Genomic DNA, 21,679 nt, shown 5'->3' with positions numbered 1-21,679 from the left:
TAACAGGGCTCTGCCCAGAAGTGAACATAAAAGGAGCAAAATCAGGTCAAAGGAACATCACATCATCTCCAGGCAAAGGCTAGGCCTTTTCCAGCACGCAGAATGCAACTGGCTAAATGAGGAAGAGACAGGCTGAGCCAGGCCACACTTTTCTGACCCAGGTGCCCCAGTTTGCCAGGAGGCAGGGAGGCAATGGGAAAGAAGCCTTGATTACTATATCTGTGGTCCCACCGCTCCAATAAATTAGGTCGCCCTCCTCATACAGAAATTACTCAGTATGGGATCCCTTTATGCTTCTCTGAAGAAGGGAGGGAAGGAACATTCAACGAGGCTTTACTTTATGCACAATTTCTCAATCCTGGTTGCAACTTCGGGTCACCTGGGTCCCAGCCACAGCTGTTCCAGAGCACTCTGGGGGTGGGGCCAGGCGCCGGTCTTTGGTAAGAGCTCCCGGGGGATCCTAATACACAGCCAGGATTGGGATCCACTGTGTTGGGCACTGCGCTGGACCTCGCAATCTCGCACCTAACAGCAGCTCAGAGGAGCAGATAAAGAATCATCCACGACCAAGATGGGGCAGGGCAGCAAAGGGACAGACCTGGAATCGGAACCCGGATCTGCTGGTCTAAATGGAGAGCATTTTGGTTGTTTCCACTTCTACAGACACCTCCATTTTCAAAAGGCAGGGATGCCAGCCAGAGATGCTTTCAGAGTCTGACCTGCAAAACCTGGAAATCGGCTCCCTTAGACCCTCTCGGTCTCTCCATAGCTCTGTCCACCGCTGAACTGTGTTGACAGTGCAGGCAAGGCTCTGGAAGCAACAATCAAGAGGACCGGAAGCTGAGTGGGTGAGGAGAGAGCAGGAAAAACAGCAACGCCGAGAGCTACCATTCACACGGGAGACACTGTCTGTCAGGCACAGTGCAAGTCACTTCACGAACCCCACACCAGCTCTTTGAGGTAGACACTTCTGTTTTCTATTTTATAAATGAAAAAAAAAATGATGGAGGCTCAGAGAATTTAAGGAACTTGCTGGACTCCATACAGCTATCAGGTGACAAAGCAGAGAATTCATCCCAAAATCTGCTGGCATTTTCCTCTGCCTTACATGGCCTTAGAAAGCACTTCATGCAAGTATACGGGAGAACCATCCCTAGTGGAGGAAAAGGAACCCATGACTTAGCTGTCCCACAAGTTACTTTTAAGACTCTGAAAATAGTCGTGCTGATTCAACAGTGACAAGGTTGCACAAAACAGTCACAAACATTCTTTTGTGACAATCCTCCCACCAATGCTAACGCACTCTCAATATTATCCCCATTTAATGGACACGGACTCTAACACACGGAGATAGGAAGAAACTTGCCGAAGGTCCCACAAAGTGTTAACAGTAGGAGTTGGAGCTGCCCACAAATTTGGTGCCTCCTTCAAGCTGCCAAGAAGTGAAGCGCAGCAGCTCTTTCAAGGTGGCAAAAAGTCACCTGAGCCAAGGATCCTGTAGACTTCCCAGAAATTGGTTCTAGGATGAGCATCCCTCCCTCTGTGACTTGGCAGCTCAGGGTTACTTTTTAGTTGGGTGAGCTGTTGCTGTAATCATTCAACCTACGAAAAAGGAATGTCTGCCTTATTTATTCCTTGAGAGGGATGAGTACACTGCTGGGAAACGTTGAGGAGTTTACAGAGCGTTAGGAAGAAGCACATCCAGGGAAACCAGGAAAGGAAGATGGCGCAGGAACTTGGGAGCCTGTCCCAGCGAAGGCACGAGACTCATTGCCAGCCAGGCTTGGTCCACTCCCAGCTCTGCCATTCACACACCCATATGACAGAGGTCGTGGCATGCAGCCACACTAGACGTCCCACTCCTTCATCTGGAAAGGGGGGACTCCGCCGATTTCAAGAGTGCCCTGGAGAACAAATTAGCTTATGTTCTAGATAGCACTGAGCACCAGGCCCTGAAGTCATTTGCGTCTTTATTTACCTGGATGTGCCAGATGTTCAACTGAAGTGAACACTCAATCCTCACAGCCATGTGATATGAGAGGGGATCCACTGCTTTTCTCTATTTTTTTTCTATTGGTTTTATAGAGTAGAACACTGAGGCACAGAAGGGCTGCCCAAGGTTATATGGCACGGACGTGAGGGTCAGGGTCTGAGCCTAGTTCTTTCAGGCTCCAAAGCTCATGTTCGTCCCACTGCTTTATGCTGCTCAGTCTGGATCACCTCAGAGTTCACGTACAAACGGACTTAAACGGCCATAAAGAGGAATTAATATTGGACATTAGGAAGTACTCCCTGGCTTGAAGGTAGACAAACACAACTGGATAAACTCGAAATTCCAAAATTGCTACCAAGGGCAGATTAAGAGCAGCTGGGAGTCTCTGACCACACAACATAGCGGAGAGAAGATGGCCTGAGTGCACAGTTCAGTTAAAAACAAACAAACAGGGGCGCCTGGGTGGCGCAGTCGGTTAAGCGTCCGACTTCAGCCAGGTCACGATCTCGCGGTCCGTGAGTTCGAGCCCCGCGTCAGGCTCTGGGCTGATGGCTCAGAGCCTGGAGCCTGTTTCCGATTCTGTGTCTCCCTCTCTCTCTGCCCCTCCCCCGTTCATGCTCTGTCTCTCTCTGTCCCAAAAATAAATAAACGTTGAAAAAAAAATTCTCTAAAAAAACCAGAAAAACAAAAACATAAAACTTAGAGGAAGAAGCTAAAACAATTCTCTCAAAGCCATCAATTCTATTAATTCACAGCTTACTATTTTCAGTACTTTGTCTATTTCTTTTTAGTTCCACGGCAACAAATGTCTGCTTTGGAAAGCATTATTTGGGATTTAATAGTATAGCATTATTGTTTTAAAACATAATTTTATTGTGGCATTTTCCTACATCACAAAAACACATGTTGGAAAATGACATTTAATCTTTATATAATATCTTACTGTTTGGCTGCCATACTTTACTTGTCCAATCCAATTGCTTACATCTTTTTTTTTCACTATTATAAATAACACAGCAATGAACATTTTTATTCTGACATCTTTTCTGCCCATCTCTGATTATTTTCTTTGGCTAGATTCCTAGAATTGGAATAGTGGACTAAAGAGAACAAGTGTTTCTAGGACTACTGACAGTTACTGCCAAATTGTTTTCCTAAAAGGGTGTATTAATTTGCATTTCCACCAGCAGCAAAGGAGAGTACCTGTCTCCCAGCACCCTCTCCAGAATCCAGCATTGTCTCGGAAATAATCTTGGCTAATACGCAAAGTGGAAAACGGTAGCATGAATCTGCGAAGAGACACAGAGTATTTGATAGCCTACCTCTAGTCATACAACCAGTTTGCGGCCACACCAGGATTTGAACTTAAGTCGTTCAGCTCCAGGAGCCGGGTCCTTAACCACCACCCCAAAGTACTTAGCCACAGCTTGGGCTATGTAATGACTATCGCATGTCAGGTGTTGTTTTAGGGACCGGCAGAGATCTTATACTAACTAGTCTTTCATCATCCGGAGCTACTAGCCAACACTGCCCCACAGAACTTTCTGCAACGATAGAAATGTTCTATATTTGTACTGCCTGATATGATAGCTACTATCCTCTACTGAGCACTGGGAGTCTGGCTAGCGTGACTGAGGAAACGAATTATTAATTTTACTTAATTAAATGTAATTTAAATTGTGACTAGTGACCACTGTGCTGCACAGTGCAACTCTAGAATATCTAGCGCATCACCCAGTAAATATTTATTAAGGGCCAAACTCCTGTAATCTCCCGGTCCCACCCTCCCTCTGCCGTACTTCCCACAAGGCGAAAGTCTGTCTCTCCCATCTTCATCTCCGTGTGTCCATTTGTTCTCTCAAACGCAGGCTTAATGCTATTTATCTGTCACGTGGGGGTGATGTGAAGATCAGCTAATTAATGTTTGCAAAGAGCCGCATTGCTGACTGGTTCTCAGAATAATTGCACGTTAATAAAACGTTTAAACGACCGATTCTCATCCAGAGGCCAAAGGAGGGCTGAGTTTATTCAGTAAAGAGCCTGTTTTTCTGACTCACTCTGAACTAGATCCTTCCACGGTGGACCTCATGAATACAAACTCCTTTCATTTGAAGGGTTCCACCAATCAGAAGATACTGAAATGTACCTTCACAATGGTTTTGATGTCACAGTTTGATGAGTAAATTAATAATAATACAAACAAGACTGGGGAGGGCGGATATTTAACCAAGTTGAACAAATTGCTTTTAAGCTCTTAAGCATTTTCATTGCTTGCATGATAATAAAGCAAATTTTTAAATGTCTTGATCTACTCTCAAAGTAGACCCAGTAAAAGGACCTCTAAAGAGAAACACTTTGCTAAGCACTCAGCTTTAATTGCACGCCATTCCAAAAAGTTACAAAGTTGCCCTTCTAGGAGAAACAAGGGTTTTAGAGCCAGAGAGGCCTATGATCAGAGGCTAGTCCTAGGTTTGTGACCGTAGGCAAACGGCTTGCCTTAAGGAGTCTCAGTTTTCTCATCTAGAACCTGGGGGTGATAGCAGCTACCCTACGCACAGGAGGCATTGTATACATGTTTGTTGGGCTCTTGCTCCATTCTGCCACCTTCCTGACAACCACTGCAGGACAGAACTATGTCCCTCCCTACTCTGCCTCCTAAAATGAAGACACCAATTCTCAAAACCCCAAAGTAATGAATGGACACATCTCTCTACAGTGCCAGTCTATAAATAGAAGACAGCTCCTCTTGAAGTCTGGTGGTCATCATTATTACTTTCTGAAGTAGCATCAGAGTAGGAAGTAGCTTGTAACCCGGCTAACTAAAAGTGTGAACCAGGGACCAGCATCGTGGATGGCATCAGAAATGCTTGGAGCCTGTCAGAAATGTGGATTCTTGGGCCCCTCTTCAGACCTACTGAATCAGAACCCGCGCTTTAATAACAAGATTCTTGAGTGATACATGTGCATATAAAAAGTTTGAGAGGGGCGCCTGGGTGGCGCAGTCGGTTAAGCGTCCGACTTCAGCCAGGTCACGATCTCGTGGTCCGTGAGTTCGAGCCCCGCGTCAGGCTCTGGGCTGATGGCTCGGAGCCTGGAGCCTGTTTCAGATTCTGTGTCTCCCCCTCTCTCTGCCCCTCCCCCGTTCACACTCTGTCTCTCTCTGTCCCAAAAATAAATAAACGTTAAAAAAAAAAAAAAGTTTGAGAAGCACGGTCTTACAATACATCAAATCCACACTCCTCTCCCATCCTAATTCTACAGAAAGGGAAACTGATTCCAGGGATGGGCAAGTGTTTTACCCTAAGCCACAACGTATTAGCTGCAACCCTTTTACTTGACTTTCAAGGGGTTCAAAGGCCACACTTTAAGAATCAACATTCTACAGCCAGAAATTCAGCTGTTTAAGTGAAAACATTCTTAAAACCTAATGTTCTTGAGGATTATAATGATTTACCAATTGTACCTGACAATCATTCCTGCTGTGGGCCCAGGCTACTACCATCCACAAAGCAAATGCAGGGCTCAAGGAGACAGGGATTAGGGGGCCCTGCTCAATTGCTTTTGAGGTCCTGCAACATTTATGTCCTGTTTCCTTTTTGTTTTCCAAATGAAAGAAAGGCCCTGATTTGATGTTCAGAACATGACAAAAGGGCAAAATCGTTCCATTGCCCTCCCTACTGAAACTGGAGAGGTGTCAGTATCAAAGGCAGTATCTGAACACTCGTCAGAATTCAGTCTGCGACCAGGGGAGTGGGTTTCCTCTGTGGTGACCACACTGTGGAACAAGGCTGAGGTGACCTCTCTATCTGACCTAAAGGAACTCCTGATGTCTCTGGCTGAGCACAGAGACACTTTAGAAATGGGAGGACTGGACTTCCCCCAGTGGCTCCACAGAATTCTTTGTCAGATGACCAGTCATCTAACCACAGGGAACAAATCTTTTCTGGGTCACAGAAAGTTGACACGTGAAAGGAAGACTGACAAATACCCCCCTCTCATTGAACTGGCCCATACCAGGATGGGAAGAGAGGCCCAACTACTGTTCCACTCTGGAAACAGCATGTGGGCATGTTAATTTAATTTTTTTACTGTGCCCAGGCACCCTGAGGAGAGACAGGTGGGCCGATTTTCCAGTAAAATGCCAGTTACCAGCGGGTGGGGATAAGCTTGCTGTGGGTCGTCCCAATGGTTTCCTTTCTAAGATTTCCTAGGCGGCCATTCCAAGGCCTCTGAGCCAAAGGAAAAGGGAAGGGGGAAGGGCAGGGAGGGGTGGAATCCACTGCCTGAGCAAACGCTAGACGCACACACTTCTTCTGAGGAACTGTTTGTCATTCACTGTGGAGCCAGCCCCACCTACAATACAGAGGAACATATTTACATATTTCCACTCCATTGCTGGCTGCAGCGCTACAGAAAGTGATGATTCGTAAACAGCCAGGCAAGAAAAATGTTCTTGAAAAAGGATTTGCCTATCACTTCAGCAGAACAGCTCAAAGTTATGCAAATCCCCTGCTTGAGGTTTGATGGTCACCCCTACCTCCCTCTACTACTCAGGCTCCCAAGCCTGTAGGGGATTGTCAAGTAAACAGCCACATTCTGGTTTAAAAGATGAAGTAGAAATCACAGTGTAGCCTACTGCTTCTCATGTGTGACAGAAGTCTTAGCATGGCATATGTCTGTGACCCTGCAATCCTACTTTCTAGGAATTTATCTTAAGGGAATACTGAAATGACAGTGTGCGCGAGGGTGGTTCCTGCAGCTTTGTTTTGATTAAAAAAATAAAACTAAAAATAAAAAGTCAAAATTTCAGTACCGTTTAAATAAAGTATGCCCTATTAAAACACCGAGGTTCTATGTAGCCATTAAACATGCTGCCGTAGGGAGAAATATAACATGGAAAGATCTATCATTAAATGAAAATGTGCATTATGTTATGACCATGACCTCATTTTCTTACATATATAAAGTCACAAGTCACAACTCAAAACGTGATCAAATTTAGCTTCTCTCTGCTTTTCTCTGTATTGTCTTACCTTGCTCCAGTAAACACGTATTACTTTGTTAATTATAATACAGACAACAAAAGTTTTGTTTTTGTTTTTTTTTAAACTGTGACAAAGTAATGAATCGATAAGGCACAGAGGAGTAACCAGCTACATTTTCACTGTTTCATTAGAGGCTGCTCTTGTGGAAAACTCTAAGTTCAGGGATGCATAGATTCTTGACTCCCAGGGAAGTGAGGCATGTGTTACTTCCAAAGTGGCCCCCCAGAGCAGTGGTCTGTCAGTGCAAAGCAAAGATGGAGTGATAAAGCTTTCAGCTACAATAAGCCAGGCTGATAAGCCATGTAAGAAGGCAGGTAAAAATCGGTCTCTCGGATCTAGAGTTGACGTTGATTTACCCTGCTGGGCTCTTGGAATCAAATCTGCAAGGAGGTGATTTAAATCCCATTGTTCTTTTGTTCCCTTTTTGGGATTTATGGATGTGGGACAACGTATTGGGACAGAACAGTGGCAGGCTGGAGGGCCAGGCAGAGTAGCTGTTTATTGGAACTGGACAGGGGGCTGAGTACCCACCCAGGTGAGGATTTACACTACGTGATATTCAATCTCATTTTCTTTAACCCTTCTGAGTTAAAGACCGTGAGTGGGCATCACACTGAGTCCCTTGCTTGTGTTGTCCAACAGTCTTGATCCTAAACTCCTAATCACTCTCTCGCCCATATTTTTAACTCTTGATCTGGAAATATCAGGTTATGTAACATGCCAATCTGCACAAGAATGTAATTCTGTCATAAAAAAGGACTCAATGAGGGAGAAACTCTAACAAAACTGGAAATGACTTTTCTAAGAAAAGAGAAGATATTTTTGTTTCAAGCACTTGAGCTGTTTTTAAATAGATTGTGGATGCAATGTTGCTGGTTCTTTTCGGGCTGTTGATTTTCCGGCCCAGCCCCCACCCAACAAATGCACAGTGTTTGAAAAAGGAGGAAGTGGAAGGGAATGATTATCTGTGAGTTTTTATAGACATTAATCCTTACTCAGTTGTAAACTAAAGAATGTCTCCCCATTTTACAGGAGAGAGAACTTAACTTCCAAAGGTAACTTGCCTAAGGCCCCATTGCCATGATTCCCACCCAGGAAATAAAGGAGTTAAAGTCACATCCCATCAATTTACTCCCATAAACCAGAGAGGGTTAAAGAGATTATGCCACAGAGTAAGATCTATGGGAGGAGAGTCCTTGGATATCCAAAACGCCCACTACTACAATACCCAGTGTTTCACGGCAACACCTGTTCCATGGGGACTCACTACTTCGTATTCCAGACAGAGTATTCCCTTCGCTGTAGAACTGCTTTCTGATGATGCTACTTTAGGCTGAACACTTCCAGGACCCTTACCCCGCCCCAGCCCCGCAGTGAGCAAGGCTGATTCTTCTCCCACCACAGCCCATTAGGGTGGTTAATTGGCTTTCTGCCCCCCTCCGACCCCCATCCCCAAAGAGAGAACTTGATGATATTAAGAGGCTGGCAGATGAGTCCAAGAAATCTCAAAAATGTAACCTCTCCATCCCTGACAACTTCCCCACCCCCAGAAGATGGTGAACTCACACGCCAACCTGAACTCTGCCTCCGCTCACTTAAAGACACATGCTGGGAATAAAACCTTCCCTGGATCAGCCGCCTAAAGCTACGGTAACATCTAGGTCCTAAGTTTTGCCTAGATAACCTGGGGGCGTTCACTTCCGCGACATTCACAAGGACCCAGTGCACGCAGGACACCGCTGAGAGGCGACGCTCCTTCAGCCTAGAAAATCAGCTCAGACTGGTCCGATTCCACCAGGTGGAAGGACTCCGGTCACCATCCTCGCGGGAGAAAACGGATTCTTTCTCATCATTCTCTTACAACGCCTACAAAGAGGGGAATCCCGTTTTAGCGCGATGTCTGGCCTCGCCGCACACCCCCCCTTCCAGGCTCGCTCGCGCTGCCCCTCTCTCTCTCTCTCTCTCTCTCTCTCTCTCTCTCTCTCTCTCTCTCTCTCTCTCTCTCTCACACACACACACACACACACACGCACTTGCTTCCACCACCACCTGTGAAAACATCCCTCCGAACTTTGGCGAGAAGAGCTCCGGGGCAGAGCTGAGCGGCGGAGCGCCTGGAGCGCGCCGGGGGGCGGAGGATGGGGCCAGGAGGGGGGAATGGAGCGCGGCACAGCTAGGACCCCGCGCTGCACGGCGCCTAGGCTAGAACGCGGCCCGGAACACCGCGGTCGGGGCTCGGGTTTCCCGCGCAGGCCCCGCCCACCCGGCGGCCCGGCTCCCGCGGACTGCGGCGCTGCTCCTCCAGCCCGGGAGCCTGGAGCCCGGGAAGACCACAACGGAGAAGGCGAGGGGGCCCGCGGAGAGCTCGGCGGCGCCCGGCCCGCGCGGAGGACGTGGAGCAGGCGTGCACGGGGAAACAGGTTGCCGCCGAGCCCCGTCCCCTCCCCGCGGCCGCCGCGCCGCGACCCTATTCCCTCCCCGTCCGACGCGAGCACAGCCCCTCCCGGGGCGCCCTGCTCCCTTCCAGACCCTCGTGGCCGGCCGGGAGCCTCTCAGGCAGCAGGGTTAAAGGCGCCTTCAGCAAGGTCAAGGCGCGGCCGGTCGGCACCTGGGGATTTTCCCCAGCGGAGCACGAGCTTTGTAATCGCATTGTTAAGGATCATGGCAGCGGCAGGAAATCCGAAAGGCCCCACAGGTCTGCGAAGGGAGGATTTATTTTACAGCGCGGAACACACTCAGATAGACCCAGGATTTCAGGGGGAGGGGATGCGGGATTTCAGGACGCTGGAATGTGGCGAGAGAGAGAGAGAGAGAGAGAGAGAGAGAGAGAGAGAGAGGAAAAAAACAAACCCTCCCTACCCAGGCACACCACCACCTCCTGCCTGCGGTGGGGAGGGAGTTCAGGGCCACTGTGCCCCAGACTTCAGCGTTCCGCACGCCTCTGTCAGGTCTAGGCTGGTTTATCCCTCTACAGGCGAAAAGAAGATTTAAAAGCACTCCACTACTGTGGTTTCTCTATCAAAGACTAACATGCTACAGGCTGCGGCAGCTAAGGGAGACGGGGAGAGGGAAATAAACGCAGCAGAAGCAAACTGCGGTCCGCGTAGGAGGGAAGAGAGGGGGCGGAAGCCATACCCTGCGCTCATCCCCACCTTACCCCATTAGCGCCGGGCTAGCCCAAGAAACCAAGAATAGGTACCTAATGGTGGCCAACCCTGGCAGAGACCGGCACCCTCCCTAGCTCCCCCGCCACAGTGGGCCTGGCCTGGATGGCTGGCACGCTGGGCACCTCCAAGGTGGATGAGAGCGCAGGCAGGTTCCTAAACACGTGAAGGGCACTGGATGTGAAAGATGGGGGAGATCTGAGAGACACAGAAGCGAGGCTTAGGGGTTTCCAAGGATGCAAAGTTAGTTTTAGTTTTCTAAAAGAACATCATCCCCTGCAAGGCCTCCCAACACACACACCGCCCCCACCCCCCCAGACAGGCTTGGGCTCTGAGGACTCCTTGGACCCTGAGTTCTGACCGGCTTTTTCTCTCCGATCAATCCCCGAGTCTCTACCCAATCCGTACCTCGATAACAGGTTCTCTGGGGACAGTAGCATCAGCGCCCAACGTCCATCATATCAGTGGGAGCCGTGGTGTCTCCCTGCTCTCCGGTCCCGGGATGGGTGCGCCCCGGTACTTACATTCCCCAAGCAGGCAAACTTTTGGGCTTGTCTTTCGCAAACGAGGTGCTCGCATCACGGTTCTGGGTAATCACTGAGCCAGTTTATATAATTGCCCGCGATGCCGTTCGGCAGATCTTGCGTGCGCGGCCGCAGAGCTCAGCACATGGGCACCCTCTCGCCCCCGCGCTCGAATCCCGAGCGTGCCCCGCCGCCGCCTTCCACAAAGCAGCGAGGCATCTCGTGGACTCGTCAGACACTAAGGGTGCACGCAGGATCCTCCGAAACCCAGGCTGCCTCAATGCGCCCCTTTCGCTGCATTGGTAGCTTATGGATAACTGACTGCATCTCTACAAACCTCGCCAGGGCTGGGGGGGGGGGGGGGGACAGGGTTGGTGGAGGATAGGGACACAGGCGGGGGATTGGCGCGGTTCTGAAGAGGGCTCTGTACCCAACCGAGTAATAATACCCTTGTAGACAAGGACCAGGGTGCACAAATCGCCTTAACGTGTCACCCTGAAAGGCGAGCCAACTTCCAAAGTTAGAGACCACGCAGTTGAATTTCCAGTACTTTCCAACCTCGCCTAGGCGGGGGCAGGGCACAGAAGGGGCTGGCAGCGGCCAGCGAAACCCACCCTACCGCCCAGCCAAAGAGGACTCAACAGTTGAACCTTGCCTCGCCCCCAGTAGTTGGCTGTGTATTCCCTGGTTGCGCGTACACACATACACACACACACACACACACACACACACACACACACACACACACACACTCTTATACCACCTTCACGTCTGCTCTTTCAATAGACTGCATTTTTAAAACGCGAGGAAAATGACGGAGCTCGGTGATCACATTTCAACCCAGAGCACATTTCTCCAAGTCAGGGGTGCGAGCAGTCACACACACACACACACACACACACACACACACACACACACACACACTCCCACTCACACCCAGGACCGCTCTGAGCGTCCACCGGCGATGCAGCCTCCACTCGCTGGGAAGGGAACGTCAGCACCGCTGCAGGGCGGCGGGCGAGAAGAGGCAAGCGCCGCGCGGGCTGCAGAGGGCGCGGGGCCGGGGTCGCTCTTCCGTTCCTCGGCTCCAACAGCGGCGCGCGCGGGGCCGCTGCAGCCGGTGCTCGCCCCGCAAGACAGGCTGCAGCCACCAGAGCCCGGCGCCGCCTCCCGGGCTCATCCAGCGCCCGCCCGGGCCCAGGGGCAGGCTGGTCTGCAGAGGGGCTGCGGAGGCTGGGGCTGGGGCTGGGGCGGCGAAAGGGATCCCCGCGAGGCAGACGAAGCCGGGCGCGCCGCCTCCCTCCCACCCGCAGTCCTGCGTCCCGGACCCGCGCCCACCTCCCCGCTCTTCCCCCTAACCTTCGCTCCCAGACTCTAGTCCGCGGCGGGCTCCGGGGGCTGCGGCGACGGAGGCTCGGGCTCCAGAGTGGCTCGCCTCTCCGGCAGCCTCCCGCCCAGCCTCCCTCCCTTTCGCCCCCAGTGAGGGCCGAGGGAAGCAGGCTAGAGTCTCCTGGAGCCCCGGGCGTCCGCGCGAGCCGCCCTGACCCCGCCACGGCCAACGAGCCAAGAGGGGCGAGGGAGCCGGCGAGACGCCGCCGCGGTCCCCAAGGCGCTTTTCCGTAGAGCGGAGCGCGCCCGCCTTACCGTGGCTGCAGGCTGCCACCGCCGGGGAAGCGGGGAGGAGGGCGGCAGGGAGGCACGGCGCCGCGCCGGTGGCTCCTCTGGCGCTCGGCGGCGCGGCTCCTCGGCTCCGCGAGCCCGAGCAGGGCGCCCAGGAAGGAGAGGGTCCCGGCTCTGCGCTCAGCTCCAGCGAGACCAACAATAGCTCCCGAGGGGAGCGGAGCCCCAGCGAGCCTCCAGCCGCGCGCGCACGCCCGGCTCCCGCTCCCGGCCGCTCCCGGCCGGCGTCCCTGCCAGCACTGCTGCCCCACATGAAACAGCTGCAATCCCGAGGCTTCTGGGGGGTTGGGGCGGGTGTGTGCGCGCGCGAGCGTGTGAGTGTGTGTGTGTTTAATAGCTTCCCTCCTCTTCTTCCCCTCCCTGCCTGCTCGCCTGCCTGCCTCCGTCCCCCACCCTCGCTCTCTTACACACAGACAGAGAGGGCGAGCGAGAGAGACACACACACACACACACACACACACACACACACTCACACGCACACGCAGGTTACATGAATGGGAGGCGGGAGCCAATCCTGCGAGGCTGGGCGAGCCGCGGCGCAGGGGCGCTGGGGAGCAGGGCCGCACCACGGCGCGGGGGGGCGCCACGCAGGTGACGCGCGCCCTCCCGGGGCCCCTAGCCGCGGCTGCCTCTCCGCTCGCCCCACTCTGTGCGTTCCTCCCGATGGCTTCCTCTCGCCCCCTTCCCTCCTTCCACTCCACTCCTTTCTCCATCTTCGCTCCCTTTTATTGCCTTTTCGTTCTCGAATTCTCCTAGTTCTCTCAGTACAGTGTCTTTCTCGGTCTGCTCTTTTCTTTTACCGTCTTCTCTCGCTGTCTCCGTCCCCTTCTCAAACTTTCTCCGTCCTCGTCCCGACTTTTCTCTACTTCCTCTCCTCCTGCCTTTTGTTCTCTTTCCTCCCGCTTTGGCTTTCTCCCCCCCGTGACTCTGTGATGTTGTCTGGTCTCCTCTCCTTCCCCGCCCCCGCGCCTTTGCCTGTCCGCGGGTCTCTCTGGGGCCGGTGGCTTCCCTCCCCGCCTACCCCCCGATGTTATTTCACACCCTCTACACTTTTACGGGGACAGACTCTCTCGCATTGCTGCTGCAGCACAGCCAGAGGTAATTAAGAGCTGAGAACTTGAGTTCCTTCCTCGGGCTCACAAGATGCCCAAAGAAAAGGCCCTCCCTCGGACAACTTCTCCAAAACCATGGTAACAGCTACTCAGTCGTGATAACAATCATTTAAAAAATATCTGCAGAGAACGTGGTCCAAGAGATTTGTCCTTCGCATTTCTGGACTGTGACCGCCAGTCCAGAAGGCATTTTTAGAGAAGGGCATTTTCTTGTGATGGGAGAGGCCGCTTGGTGCAGCGGTAATTTGCAAGGGCTTTGGAGAGAGACTGGAGAAAATTCCCACAGCAGCCCTGCTGCGTGTTGGCTGCATGACTTCCTGCAAGTCATTATCTTTCACCCAGCCTCAGTTTTCTCACCTGTAAAATGGATAATTATACATACCTCACCAGTTATGGTGAGGGGCACAAGAGAGAACAAAGGAAAGAAAGCACTGGGCACACATAAGTTCCAATAGTGTGTTGTGACTTCCCTTACCTGCCCCATCCCATTTTAAAACTCCCTTCATGATCTTCTGCTACATTGTATCTCCACAATCTAAAGTATGTAATGAAGGAGGAAATGTGACGTTGCTAGTGTTACAGAAATGTGAAAAAAGGTCTAGGATATTTTTAAAATTCTATTGTATGATCCGGAGACTGTCCAGCCGGTTGCCATCTGCTGATTACAGAGGCATCACAGAGATTATAAACTTGGGGTGCTGGAATGCCCCTTCAACATCTCCTGAGGCATCCCAGAAATTAAGGGCAGAGGTAGGAGTGGATGGGAGGGTTCCATACATCTGTCCAAAAACATACATCTGTTTTTGAAATCTTCATAACTGAATACTGTCCAGTGACAAAGCATCTGAGACTAACTAAAATGTCAAGTCTCTGCCTTTGTATAGCATTTATCAGCTCTGTGTCCTCACTACAGATATCAAATGCTGTACATAAGCTGTGATTGACAGGTAGACTCAGACCTTTGACAAACATCTGTTAACCACCTACTCTGTGGTTGGCACTGTGATGGGCTCTGGGCATCCAGAGGTGAGGCAAACGGGCCTTGCCTTTGCGAGCATACTGTGCAGTGGGCATGTCTGATGGATGTGTAATAGGAAAATGAGTCACATATGCCTTGAGAAATATCATTATTTTTGGTGGACAGAATCTTTCAAAATACGAGGTCCATGGCAGAGGAGATAATAATAAAGGATCCTTGAGATCTCAAATGATCCTTGAGAGCGAAAATTTTGGAATCCACTGTTCATTCTGTTTCATTTCATTTGACTGATGGCAAAACGGAGGTCCAAGCAGGTGAAAGTATTATGGGAAACAAAATATTCTGTGTAGTCTTGAGGTATCTTTGATTAATTTCAAAGGGAAAGATAGTTACTTTACACTTGAAAAACCTGGCCAACTGGGCCTTAATCAAGTCATTAATAAGTCGGCATCACTGATAATGTGATAGTTAGACATCATGTGCCTCCTGATGTGACATGCTGAGAGGGACATAACCTCACGTCTGCAGTATTCCTACCCAAAGTGAATAACCCGAATCTAATCACGAAGAAATATCAGGCAAACCCAAATTGAGGACCATCCAATGAAATAACTGTCATGTACTCTTCAAAAACACCAAAATCATGGAAGAGAAGGATTCTGCAATAGGTCTAGATTAAAGGAATGGCTTAGTTGTCATGACAATACATGTGACATGTGGTCTTGGATTGGGACATTATTAGGACAATGTTAATTTCTTGATCTTGATAATTACTGTGTTTATGTAGAAGACTCTTCTTGTCTTTGGGACCTACACAACTCAAGTATTTAGAGGTTTAAAAAGATGAAGAAATCCCCACCTTCCAAGAGAGGCATAGTATGGTGGGTTTCTGCCTAAGGAATAGGCAGAGTGTGGGCACAGAGGGATACCCAACCAAATCCTTGTGGGTAAGGGAAGATTTCCTGTAGGAGGTGGCAATCAGGCTGAAATTTGAAGACAAGAATGTTAGCTGGACCATAAGGGAAGGGAGGTGCTTTTTAAATAGGGGTAACAGTACAGGGACATGGATGAAAGCATGAGGAACTGATTATGGCCTCAGAGTTGGCACATGAAGGGAGTGCCTAGGACAGTGTAGACAAGTAGGTCAGATTGATCTTGAAGGGTCTTGAATGAAGCTAAGGAACTCAGACATCTTGAAGGCTCAGGTACAGGGTGGTGGTGGGGAGTAGAGCATTATCAAAGACTTTTCAGTAGAGGAGGCATGTGATCTTAAATATTTGAAAAAGATGATCTGGCAGCAGTGTAGAGAAATGGATTAAAAGGAGTGGCTTGGGAAGACCAGAGATGCTCAGTGAGGTCATTTAGGTAACCTCAGGCAGTTACAGTGAGGATGGAGAAGGGAAGAGAGATTTAAGAGAGACTGAGGATATAAAGTGAACAGATTTTGGTCACTGGTTGCATGGAGGGGGGGCGGGGGGGTGGCAAGGAGAAGTCCAGAGTGACTCTTAATTCTCAACCTTGGGTATCAAGGGGGAGGGTAGCACTACTCACTTCCATGTCAAGAGAATTCACGAGGAAGTGGAGGTTGTTAAGGGGAAAGTAAGGTCACTTGTTCCCATGCCGTAATCTAACTCTATAGCTAGCTTGATACTCTCCTGTATGGCTGCTCTGTGTCACAGGAAACCCAGCTATAAAATGCAGCCTAAGACCCTCCAAACAGCCAGCCCCATGTATTACCCAGAAAACCAACCAAACAAATCAACAAAACCAGTAGATTAGATATAATAGCAATACATTATTTGTGACAATGGAGGAAAAAACTGAAACAGCCTAAATGGTCAAATCAGATAAGTGAGTTGGGGGACAGACAGCCTTGTCAGAATAGCATGTAGCCATTCTAAAGTTTTACTTCTTTGCAGAGTTTCTCAGGCCATAGGAAAATGCTAACGCTATCATGTAAAATTTTTAAAAAGCAGACTTCAAAATTGTTAACTGTGTAAAAATCCTCATGGAGAAAAATCTGAAGGAAAAAAAAAAAACAAGACAACCATGCCAAATATTAACAGTGGTTGCCTCTGGGTGATAGGATTATGAGTAATATATATTTTCTTCTTCATGGTCTTTGGATACTTTCTAACTTTCCAAACAATGTACATTCATTACTTTCATAACAAAAATCAAGAGCTGTCATTTAAAAAAAGTGGCTGTGACCCCCCCCCCTTCCACTTTATCCCATTTCAATCCACCCTTCACACTCCCCCTGAAGATTAACTGCCTTTTAAGCTTTATCTTTGAGAGTGAAATAAGAGGGCATTTAACAAATCAGGGGAAATTATCAGCTGGGCTGGAGAAGGGGAGAAGGCGTTCTTTCTTAGGCAGGCAGATATGTTATTAGAGCTGTTGAAACTGTATATATTAAAGACGTTTGCATTGCCCTTATCGATTCTATGCTATGTTACAAGGAAAAGAAAACCTATAGTGGGGCCAAGAAAATGTGAGTCTTTAAAGGGCAAGTTTTAATTAGGGAATGTACTTATTTGCAAAAGCACTTTTCTTCATAGTCCAGCAGTTACTGGAAAATTGTTTCAGAAAGCAGGTATTTCAGGCAAGGAGACACGTGGGGGCAAAGGGCAACATTTCATGCCTGTAGTCTGATATTCACAAACTGGTTACACAGGATTTGGACACCCATTGATAAGCACCATCAAACGTTCACAATTAGAGGGCAAGAAAAGTACCAGCCAGAGAATGTTCTCATTCTTTGGAAAGGTTGCTGTAAATGGCTCCCCGGTAAGGTTTCCTCAGTATCTGTGATTGTTCATCTTACAGAAATGTTTCCTATGTGCACAGATTCCACAACCTAATAGTAATACCACAACCTAATAGTAAACAAGCAGAGTACTTTACCTTTTCACAGCCCCTCCCAATCTGTAGAATTCACTCAAGCCTTGCATGCCCTGCCCCCTTCCCACTAGGATCCTGTTACTTCTAGTTCGCATGGGAGGTCCCAGAGAGGCAGGCAGAGCAGTAGGCCAGAACTAAAGGAAGAACAGGAGACATTCTTGGAAAGCCTTCTGTGTGGCTCTAGCACTCCCACAGTGAGTTCTCTCATCAATTCCTCAAGGTAACTTGGGATAGCAGGTAAGTAAACTGGGGCCTATGTGGTTCTGGCCCGCACAGAATCAGAACGGGATCCCACTCTCCAGAATTTGCCAGCATAAACCCATTTTTAAAAGCCAAGGGGTGAGGCTGGATATTTTTCTCTGGCAGGTAACTCGGTTTAACCTGTGAGCTATCTTTCTGTGAGGTTTATTCTAACCTTTGAGCTGTCTTTTTGTTTGAGGGAATTCAAAGCTAGTATTTGGGGATTAATAATAACTTTTGAATGTGTCTGCCAGAAAAAGCCTCTGCTTGGATTCACACACATCGTCTCTTTGGGAGATGGTTGGCTCTGGTCTCTCTTTCCTCACCTTCACTCCAGTGTTAAGAGTATTTGGTACTTAGGGGCATCTGGGAGACTCAGTTGGTTAAGCTTCCAACTTTGGCTTGGGTCATGACCTCCAAGTTTGTGAGTTCGAGCCCCTCTGTGCTGACAGCTCAGAGCCTGGAGCCTGCTTCAGATTCTGTGTCTCCCTCTCCCTCTGCCCCTTTTCCACTCGTGCCCTGTCTCTCTCTGTCTCTCAAAAATAAATAAAATGATTTTTAAAAAGAGTATTTGGTACTCAAATAATTCTTAGTAAATATTTCTTCACTGAGTGAAGAAACAGATACTAGTAACAAAATAGCTTGCACGTACTGAGCATCGTGCCCAGGACTGAGCAAAGAGTATTATCTCATTTAAATTTTAGAGCAACACCATGTGGTAGATATGACTGCTACCCCCATTCCATAGGTGAGAAAACCAAGACATAAAGAAGTTAAGCAGTTTGTCCAAGGTCACTAATGATTAATAAGTGGCAAAGCCAGGTTCCAGCCTAGGTTGTTCTGAGTCCGGGCTCTTAGCCACCATATGGTATTGGATGGATGGATGGAATTAATGGCACCAGCAATGAAGTGAGCTCTCCCTGAATCACTGCGGTACCTGTTACATTGTGGTTAATCTTATCTAGAGCAAGCCATCCCATTGCTCTCCATGAGTGCATCCTGTTTATTTCCTTCATCACATGTTTCACAAGCTGCAATTACTTCTGTGTGAATTTGTTTTACTTTTCTCCCGAAGCATCTGCCCAACGTGCAGTATCAGTTGCAAAGTAAGTTCCATGAGTGTCTTGGTCACTATTGTGATCCCCAGCACCTAGCACAGAGCCTGGCACAAAGTAGATAGTTGAAGAAATAATTTGGAAATTCGTGAATGAATGTGGGCCCCCATCCTTCTTCAGTGGTGAAGGACCTGTAAGCGTTTATACACATGCCCTTGTGAAAGATGGGTATTTTACATGAATTTACTCCATCCCATGCCAATGCTTACTTTCTGCTTTGGGGGGCATGTAGTTCAGTCAGGGGAGCTGAGATTCACATGAGCACGTAATGGTTCTGATTGTGCTCCTGCATGGACATTTGCACCCAGATAACAGAAAACACTGATCAGAAAATAGCATCTGTTGTGGTCAGGAGGACTAGCTGGTAAAGTTCCATGATGGAAGCATCCTCTCTGATTAGGTCAGCCCCGGCTCTCAAGCATAGAAGTGTTGTATCAGCTGACGTCACTTGCATAACATTTTCTTTCCCAGGGCTTCTGACAATGGTATCCTCAAAAAGGGGTCTTCTCCTATGCGCTTTGGGTCATGTGATCCTTTTCAAAGAGGATGCCTCAGCCAAGGTCTTCTTTCTTGCTAATTTTTGTCCTGTCTCTCTACTTACTTGGCTAACAGACTTCTTCGCTGCCCATGTGGATTTGCCTTTTCTTCTGCAGGGTAGACCAGATGACAGATGCTGGTCCTCTACAAAGCTAAATCAGATCCATTTCCTAGTCATAGAAGCATGCAGCCTTTACTAGAACTGTTTATCGGTCCAGAGGCCATTTGTCCAAAGGCAATTAGGAAGGTAACAAACAAAGCAAACAAACAAACAAACAAACAAACAAACAAAAAAACCAACCACAAAGGCCTTCACTAAATTAAAGCCTCTATGGGGGGATTCTAATGATTGGGTTGCCAGACACTGACCTCCCAAATCGAGTTTTAATCCAAAACTTCTAGGCCTTATCAGCCTGTGGGACAAAAGGAGTAGCATTAATGTTAATTCCCAAATAAACACTATTCTAGTCTGTATGCTATTTTTTCCATATAACAGTTACCTTGGAAATAAGTGCTTCCTCCCTCTTTTTTATGATTGCATACTATCTCATTATATGGATGCACCATCTGAATTTAACAACAGGGGTCATAGTGATTGTAGTATATTCATTTCAATAAATATCAAGCAATTAACCTAAGATCAGGTCCATAGTAGCTGCTGAAAAATATTAAATAAGCGAATTAAATCATATTTAATAAGCTACTGAGTCTGTAGACTCTAAAAAGAGCAACTAAAAAAGTTGAAGTTTCAAATCTGTTGGGAAAGGACAAACCTTTCAATTAACAGTGCCATTGTAACTGACCAATCATTTTGGAGGGAAAAAAGTTAGATTCCTGTCCATCATCATATCCCTTTGAAATTTTTCTCACTGAATATAAAAAATGAAAATATGAAAATTCTAGGAGAAGAATAGGTAACAAATTACATCATTTTGGAGGTAAAGAAAGAAGACCTTTTTAAGTGTGACATGAAAAGGAAAAAATCTTCAAGATGTCAAAAATTTGTATAAAGTTTTTGAAATGTTTGTATATTTATAAAACCAGACAAGAATCAAAAGAGCAAAATGTTGAGGAAGTATTTGAAACATACACAAAAAAGTGCTATTATCCTTAATATACAATGAGGTTTTAGAAATGTATAAGAAAAAGACATCTCAATTGAAAAGTAGGCAAAGAACATAAAAAGCTAATTCACCAAAAAATTACAAAGCTAAGCATATGATGTATATTTAACTCGTAACTCCAAGAAATGCAAGATACAATACTACTCAAAGTTTTTTTTTTCTTTTTGCTTATCAAATGAGAAATGTATAAGAGAAATATGACATGCCCAGAAGATAGTTCCTCTCCCTATACTGCCAATGGGTATATATTGGTACAACCTTTGTGAAAAAGAATTTAGCGATATTTACCAAATCTTTCCATTGTCGGGAGCTTTCAGGCCAGGAATCTATGTCTACATTTAAGACAGTTAATTAAGAGAAAATAATCATGGATGGACCCAAAGAATTATCTAAAAGAGTTTCATCGGTGTTAGGAGTAATAGCAACAAATTGGAAAAAAATCTAAGTGTCAACAAATTTGCAAATGATCAATTGTATTATAAGTACATCATAGTACGATGAACTGTTATATGGCCGTAACAGATCATGGTGAGAAGAATATTTAATGAACTTGGAAAGGATTCACAATAAATATTTTTGTGTGACTTTTCTTTAACTTATAGAAAATGCCAGTCAAATATCAAGTTTGGCAAATAGATTATACCCATCACCTAATTTCAATGGTTACTAATTCATGGCCAATCTTGTTTTATCTATATCCCTCCCCACTTACTGTCTCTGTCATTATTTTGAAGAAAATCTCAGGCACCATTTCATTTTGTCCATAAATATTTTAGTAAATATCTTTAAAACGTATGCACTATTTTTGAAAAATAACCACAATATGTTTTTACATTTTAGAATAACAATAATTTCTTAATGACCTCAATGGTCCACTCACCATTCAAACTGCCCCCCTTGCTTTGTAAATCTTTATTTTTCCAGTTTGTTTGTTTGCATCAGGATCCAAATATACTCCATGCACTGCAATTGGTTGATATATCTACTAAGTCTCTTTTGATAGCTTTTCCTGTATTTATTTTTGCTCTTACTTGTACATTACTCCTTAAAGAGACAGGGTTGTTTGTCCAAGAGAGATTCCAATAACTTGAATTTACTGAATGCACCCTTCTGGATTAACTGTTCTTCTACAACTTATATTTCCTGTAAATTGGTAGTTGGTTCTAGAAGCTCAACCCAATACAGGGTGAATTCTTTGGGGCAAGGCTGTCTAGACGTTATAATGTACTGCCATCTGTCTTTGCAAAGTTAGTAGTCTGTGA

General features: G+C 47.3%; 1 protein-coding gene across 1 annotated transcript in view; it reads right to left on the bottom strand.

The window, feature by feature from the left end:
- The window catches only part of TENM4 (teneurin transmembrane protein 4), a 744,941-nt gene extending 732,138 nt beyond the window's left edge, over window positions 1-12,803 (bottom strand). Inside the window, exon 1 of the mRNA XM_023238928.2 lies at window positions 12,371-12,803. The gene's annotated coding sequence lies outside the window, so the exon portion shown is untranslated. The remainder of the gene's footprint in view (window positions 1-12,370) is intronic.
- Window positions 12,804-21,679: the final 8,876 nt, after the last annotated feature.

The sequence above is a fragment of the Felis catus genome, chromosome D1 (genome assembly GCF_018350175.1).
Source record: "Felis catus isolate Fca126 chromosome D1, F.catus_Fca126_mat1.0, whole genome shotgun sequence".
Lineage (NCBI taxonomy): Eukaryota > Metazoa > Chordata > Mammalia > Carnivora > Felidae > Felis > Felis catus.
The sequence above is the reverse complement of the archived record's forward strand: the minus strand, read 5'-3'. Positions and strand labels throughout refer to the sequence as shown.